The following is a 7,165-nucleotide window of genomic DNA, read 5'->3' as shown; positions in this document are numbered from 1 at the left end:
GAAATCCATTCACAGTTACTAATAATTCTGTTTAGCCATTATATAGAACTCGGCCACTGTTGTAATACAATATTTTTCGAACGTTTATAGATCTGCCATGTAGAGGTAGGGCCCTATCCACGATTTAGTATCATATAACCCACTCTGCGTTGTTTTCCCTTTCTTTTCTTTTTCAGCATCATTAAAGTCTAAGTCTTCGTGCGTATACACAACGTAGAGGGATGAAAATTGAGACGGGGAGCTGAAAATCATACAAAGGTAACCTAAATGAATAAGGGTCAAGGGACATAACATCATACACGAAGGATGATTTACTTTTAAACCATTTTTGAGTCTGAATCGATCATTCTGAAAATAAGATTAAGTATGATAACTTAACATATAAACATTGAAAATATTAAATGAATGTTGAGGACTACAAAAACCTTTTCCATTATCTGTGTAGGGTGTTAATGTCGCTCTTGTCAATTAGTATGAATTAAAATAAGTCCCTCGTTAATTGTGATCTTCCTGTAAGCGAAACGGCGATTTTAATAATTTTATCTTCCAAAAATATATGTGCAAGTTTTCGTTTTGTATTGTACAAATGTACGTGGAAGGACATCAAAAGTATTGACTCTAGGACGGGTCCTTGTGGAATACCACTACTCGAACATGCTGGTATTTGGGCGAGTTGACTCTACATTGTCGTACAAAAGTACGTAAGAGGTCATCAACATAACTGGTGTTTGGGCGAGTTGGTGATTAGGGGCTTTATTAATACTGGTAATACCCGTAATGGTAGGTAAATCAAATAGATGACAGAGCTGTACACATTGATGGCATATAAGACAAACTTACGTACTTCGTACTCGTCCGTCCTTGAATTATTTCTAACACAACACGACGGTGAAATAACTATATTAGGCGTTGAGAATGTTATAAAGAGTAAGTAGCCGAACGTATGACATACAAAACATAGATTGATATCTATTATAAAGGTCTTCGTGTTAACCCATAATAGAAAGAACGAGCAAAAGGAGGAAATCAAAATAACGTAATAAATGAATACGTTGCGAACACCTGTCCAAGCATACTTTCTTGCAGTAAAATACATCCAAATTGAATCTAAGAGTCACTTCGGAACACAACTTATAATGTCCTAAACTCAAAAGTCCTGCTGGGGCATTGCAAGCGATTAGTACTTGAATAATGGAATGGATGTGGAAACACCGACAAAATCATCAAATCTACCAGAAATTTAAATATAATTATTTCCCTTATATATAAGACAACACAACTTTTAGTTTTGGCATTTAATGAAAATAAATATAGATACAAATACAATAAAAAACCTTTCACCCTATATCGAAATATTTTGTCACATTTAAGTCCATTCATGATAATTGCTGTAAATTCTGAACAGGGTGAAAGGGCTTCAATTATGAGAATAACTTAAATTTACATACGAGCCCTATAATTTGCTATAAGGCAGACAGTCAAAAAATCAAATTTATTATATTAATTAAGCACATCAAACATACTATCCAAAATATCTCCAAATACTACTTTTATATAGAATGGATAATTCTAGCAAGATTTGCGGAGTGATGGGGGAGGCTCTGTGGAGACAGTGTGGGTTGAGACGAGCTACGCCTCTTAATGCTAGCTTAACTTCAAACTGCCTTACCTGTGAATAATCCGTGTCAGTTAAAACGTGGATTGTTTTGACATCACTGACATAATTACGAATAGAATCAGGACCTTTCATGCTTCGTCTCAAAAATTGATTTTATAAACATATAGACTGGGTGTAAGCGAGTTGGTTCCCCCTGAAAAACCTAAAAAAGAGGAAAAATGCTTGCTATTGTATGTCTAAATTTCGGGAAGTACCCTCAGCGAAGGCTGCTCGCATGGAGATTTTTAAACCGTCCTTTAATATTGTAATGGTCTCCCCTTCAATAATAACAAAGCAGGAGCATTAAAATTGAAAACTATATACATCTATTGGACCCATAGTTCACTGCCACCTATGGGAGAATCTGAAGATCTCCTCTTCTATCGGGTGAAATGTGACTTTCATCCCTCTGGTGATCTCGTGAAACATGTTTTCATGCGAGTTATCAGATGCCATCTCGACAGATATCCGAGAATCTGTTCAACTCCCCTTCAATGTGTTGAGCTCTCAGCTGAAACTCGTGAAAGGCAGCATGAAAACATATCTCACGTAAGCACCCCTGCATAAAGGCCACCCTAGATTTACCTAAGTTTGTAACTGCCATGGAAGCTATGTTGTCACAGTTGATTACGATCTCTTTGCCCCTGAACATGGCCCCCATAACTTAACAAATACAACTATAGTTAGTAGTTGTAGACAGTTATAGTGAGGTCCTGTACACGGATGAACTCTGGGAAAACAACATGAAAACTTTGCCCTTTGCAAAAAATCACCGCAGCCAGATAAGCAAGCATCTGAAGCAAACTCGCTGTCTGGCGCAAACCATGCCTCCAAACTCATAATGGATACCCCATTGTATAAGGATAGAAACTCCTTCCACCAGAGGAGGTCTTTCCTTACTGCTAAATACACTGTGAGAGATGCTTCAGATCCTGTTCTATCACAGAGTCAGTTAAGGAGTCTACTTATGAAAATACGGCTCTGTCTAGCTACAAACATCAGCTTACCTAATAGTGACTGCAATTGTTGTAAGGTGGCCTCATCTTTTTCTAACCATACCACTACAATGTCTGTTATTTCCTGTAATCTAAAAGGGGGTACCTCTAAGGTCAGAGACTCTGTGTCAAAGAGAACTCCTATAAATACCACTCTAGTGGAAGGAGGAACCGCTTTGGACAAGGATTCAACTAGACCGCCATTCAGCAGAACTGCTTCTAAAATTCAAAGGCTTTCTGGCTAGTAGCCGCTGTCTCCACACCTGCGAAATCATCCAAGTGATTTATGATGAAATATCCTGCTTGAAGACAAATGAAGGACACTGCCGAGGTAACTCTAAGGCCCATGGAGATAACACCATATCAAGTTATATTTTCCCACTCCACATGTAACCCACTAGGTGGATATCTCCGGGATCTATACGGATTTGCCTGTATGCACGTTAAAGTTCTCTTTTAAACAAATGACAACCCTAGTTTACCTTTATCTTTGACCAGATCCACTATATCATCCACTCTAGGATAAGTGAGATTGATGGGCTTACCTAAATAAGAATCCTTAGTAATGTTGGAATTTCACGGACTTACCCGTGGGGAGACTGAGGTCCAGTATCGCCCTTCTTTCTTTAGAATCTATTTTAGGTACAGAATTTAAAGGAGACAGTTTAATGGGGGTCCTAAGTGGGTTGATATCAAAAGAACCAATGACTGCCTCCGTCTCTACTTCCCTTTACAAATACTCATCCATCTGCTTTGGGTATACAAATGTACTTTGGCCCCTTATGATTTTCTAAGTATTTCTGAGATCCAAATTCAAACTGGTTGGTACAAACCGGTTCATTTCCCTTTGTTTAATACTTACCGGAGTAACAAGATCTTCCTAAAAACCTAACGGGAATCCAAATTTTAACAGATCCCAAATTTCTCGGTCCTTGTAGTCAGTTAACATGGCTCTAGAATAGTCTATCTTCAGAGCAGATTTTGCAGGAAACCGGCAGCCTTCAAAATTGTACTTACCCGACTACTGGATTAAGCGATGCTGGTCAATTAGATTTTTGTTAGACTCCTGTTTTACTGTACCTGGCTTCTTTGTGAACTTCTCATCAGTAACAAAGTTAGGGAGAAAAGGATCAACCTCAGCTACCCGATTATTTAACAGTACACCTGACGTACAAGACTAGACTAGGATTTCCTACCTCCTGGGCCTAGTCAGATGTGGTGTGGGCACTCTTGAGAAGATCCCTGATGTGGTCTTTTAACCTCCTTCTTCCTCTAACATGAGGCACAGATGTGCACCACATGTCGACGTACTCCCATGATGCCCTTTAGGTAGGGCTCTAGAATTGTACCTGCTACCCCTATTGCATGATCGTAAAAGGCGACTAAATTAAGGATCTTATCTTTTTTTTCTTCCTAAATTACTTTATTCTTCCTAACGTCTCCCTTGACACCACCTCACTTTTGGCCTTTTGTTGAGCGCTCGCCCCTGTGAGGAAGGATCTGGGTTCTATCCCCTTGCCGAGTCACACCAAAGTCTAAAAAGTGGTAGTTTCTGTTCCTGCTTAGCCCTTAGCATAACGGGAGTTGGACGACTGGTTCAGTGGTATCAATCTAATTAAAATGAGACTTGTAATTCCGTTCCGCTACGATGCTCTTCGTTACGCTCTTGTATTGGAGCGTAACGTAGAGCATCTTAGTGAAGCGGAATTACAAATATAATTTTAATTAGATTGCAGTGATATAGCACTATAAAAAGGGCAACAGTTCCACTGTACAAGAAGAAACAACACGGACATACCACAGTCTCCCAAAACACGCACATTTAATCAAACAAAAAGTTTTAAATTGTATCTTGGTCTTCAAGTAGACTTATACCGGGCATTCCCGGCGCAGACCGCTCATCATGACCAGTATTAGAATCTTGTCTCATCCTCAAAAATAGTGCAGTTTGAGTACGCTTAAGTATTGGTTTCGTTAAACTCGTGCCAGCTTAAGGATTTTATCGACATGCCACCGCAATAAAAGTGGATCCAGGAGTCCCAATTTCTATACTGTCTCTAATTTTAATTCTAATTTGCATACAAGACAACGCATCCCTGTATTGGGTCTGCCCTATATCTATCGTAACAGGTTTCCCTTGTCCGCAATTGTTTGTTTGATTATTTAAACGTCCTATTGATAGCCGGGGTCATGTAAGGGCGGTCTTCCATGTATGCAGTGTGTGGCGCTAAGGTGTGATGCAATGTGCATGCCAACCAAAACTTCGAGATACATTGTATAATGCTGAAGGCCAAATGTATAGGAAATCTTAACTGGTTTTCACATTCCATGGTTTTCAGTACAACATACAGGTATTTTAATGGGTTATGAAAAAAAAATATCAACACAAAATAATACCCGCAAAAATCACGTTCCGTGCAAATACCTCCAATCAAAATGTTGAAAATATAATTTTCACCTAAGTACTATTCTCAGAAAATACAATCCTGACATATCATAGTGGGAATATTAAATATTTTGACAATTTCTACAACTTCCGTGTCCTTTTTGATAAATGGTTACGGATAAGTCTTGATAGACTCGGCTGCTTTAATATTTTATACGAACGCACCCGGGAAAATGTAAACTTCCGGTCAACGCTGCAGGGGTAAATCATATATGTTTTTCAAACATCTTACGTTTTATAAATGAATCAATCTATTGGATGTTATATTCTTTACATTAACTTCTTAAAAGTTGTAGCTATACTGATGTAAATGATGTTTCAGGCAGCGCTACATGTGGACAGCTGTATAACATTACTAACATGTCACTATATCACTAGAAGACTTGAAAATTGTCGTTTTTTGATGACTTTCACGGCTATCTTAACAACAGGATGCTATTTGTATTTATGTCATTTATCAATGATTACAAAATCTGTCTTATGACCGTCCGTCTATTTTAATAGTATTTGATTTTAGTCGATGGCCGAGGATAATTTGACTGAAAATGAAAGTAGAGTCAACTGATGTATTCCGGAAGTTTGCAGTTTTAAGGATGCATCCGCCTATATATAATTATATGTGTGAGTTTTCTTTATTGAAGTCGTAAAATTTTAACACGTGTTTTTTGTTATTCAAAAGGTTATGGTATATGGAATATTTACTCAATGATGCCATTTTGGGCTAAAAAGAATCCGGTTCGTGACCCCTGTCAAAAACAGGCATGTGCCATCCAGGCGTGCTTGCAAGGTAGGTGCATAATAATATTTTATGAATATTTAAAAGAAACGCAGAAAATGAGGTCTATGTACCCAGATGTTATTAAAAGTCTGATATTTATACCAAGGACCAAAGACAACCGTATGACACCTCTAAAAAGGCTTTGCTGATATTCGTTGAAAATGTTTATATGCACATGAATTAGAACTAATTTATTACAAACCATAATTGAGATGATACACCATGGGAAAAATTATTGTTTTATATGCATGATTAACTGCTATTGGTGTTCATGCCATTTTATTAAAGCCAAAAGGGTTACAAATAACCGATAACGTAATAGCATGTCGATTTTGGTTTACAGCTAAGAATTATGACGAGTCTGCCTGTCGTAAGTTTACGGAGGCGCTAGAGAGGTGCTGTGAACGACATGTAGGACGAGAATCAGTCGTCTGCTCAGGCATAAAGACTTCCGGTGACAAACCTGACAAGTGACCCGGATGATGACGTCATAGGAGGCAGTCCAAACCAAATGGATACTCAAGACTACATGTTTTATTGCTTAAAGACATGGAAATACGTGATCTCCCACATGCATGACTAGTCTTCGTTTAGAGTAGTGGCTTGGAAGTATTGAAAAAATGTTTTATATAAAGTAATAATGATGACAGAAATCTGTTTCTTTCATATTTTCTGTTATGTTATGTGTGTCATGCCTTGGTCTATACAATGTATATAGAGGGTTTGTACTGTTACGAGTATTTTTTTTTATAAGATTTGTTTGTGTTAAAGTACCTTTAAAACAAATTCATAAAATTCCAAATACACTACATTGTTTTTGTCCTTACTTATAGGCAACACGACATCAGACCATGGATATATGAATTTGTTGTCTTCCGGGCATTTCGACAAGTTGTGACCGGGTGGGGTGTATTGCTTGGTGTCTTTAAAGGCGACTAGATTTAGGATCTTATCTTTTCTTTCTTCCTAAATTACTTTATTAATAAAAATAAAAAACAGTTTTCATTATAAGAAAGTGCTCCTGAATTGTACCTGCTGGCCCTATTGCATGATCGTAAAAGGCGACTAAATTTAGGATCTTATCTTTTCTTTCTTCCTAAATTACTTTAATTCTTCCTAACGTCTCCCTTGACATCACCTCACTTTTGGCCTTTAGTTGAGCGCTCGCCCCTGTGAGGAAGGCTCTGGGTTCTGTCCCCTGGTCTAGACACACCAAAGTCTATAAAAGTGGTAGTTTCTGCTCCTGCTTAGCGCCCAGCAAACAGGGAGTGGGACGACTGGTTCGCCCG

The 7,165-nt window shown here is 38.1% G+C and overlaps 1 long non-coding RNA gene across 3 annotated transcripts; it reads left to right on the top strand.

Moving 5' to 3' along the window:
- LOC138307909 (uncharacterized) lies at positions 1–6,678 on the top strand. Of its 3 annotated transcripts, none has more exons than XR_011206061.1 (3): positions 1–258; positions 5,778–5,885; positions 6,220–6,636. It is a non-coding gene; the product is annotated as an uncharacterized lncRNA (long non-coding RNA). The 3 variants fall into 3 exon arrangements; XR_011206060.1 differs by lacking the exon at positions 1–258 and adding an exon at positions 5,261–5,299 and having other exon boundaries at positions 6,220–6,678; XR_011206062.1 differs by lacking the exon at positions 1–258 and adding an exon at positions 5,267–5,284.
- The last annotated feature ends 487 nt before the right edge of the window (positions 6,679–7,165 follow it).

The sequence above is a fragment of the Argopecten irradians genome, chromosome 14 (genome assembly GCF_041381155.1).
Source record: "Argopecten irradians isolate NY chromosome 14, Ai_NY, whole genome shotgun sequence".
NCBI lineage: Eukaryota > Metazoa > Mollusca > Bivalvia > Pectinida > Pectinidae > Argopecten > Argopecten irradians.
This window is presented reverse-complemented; position numbering and strand designations above follow the sequence as displayed.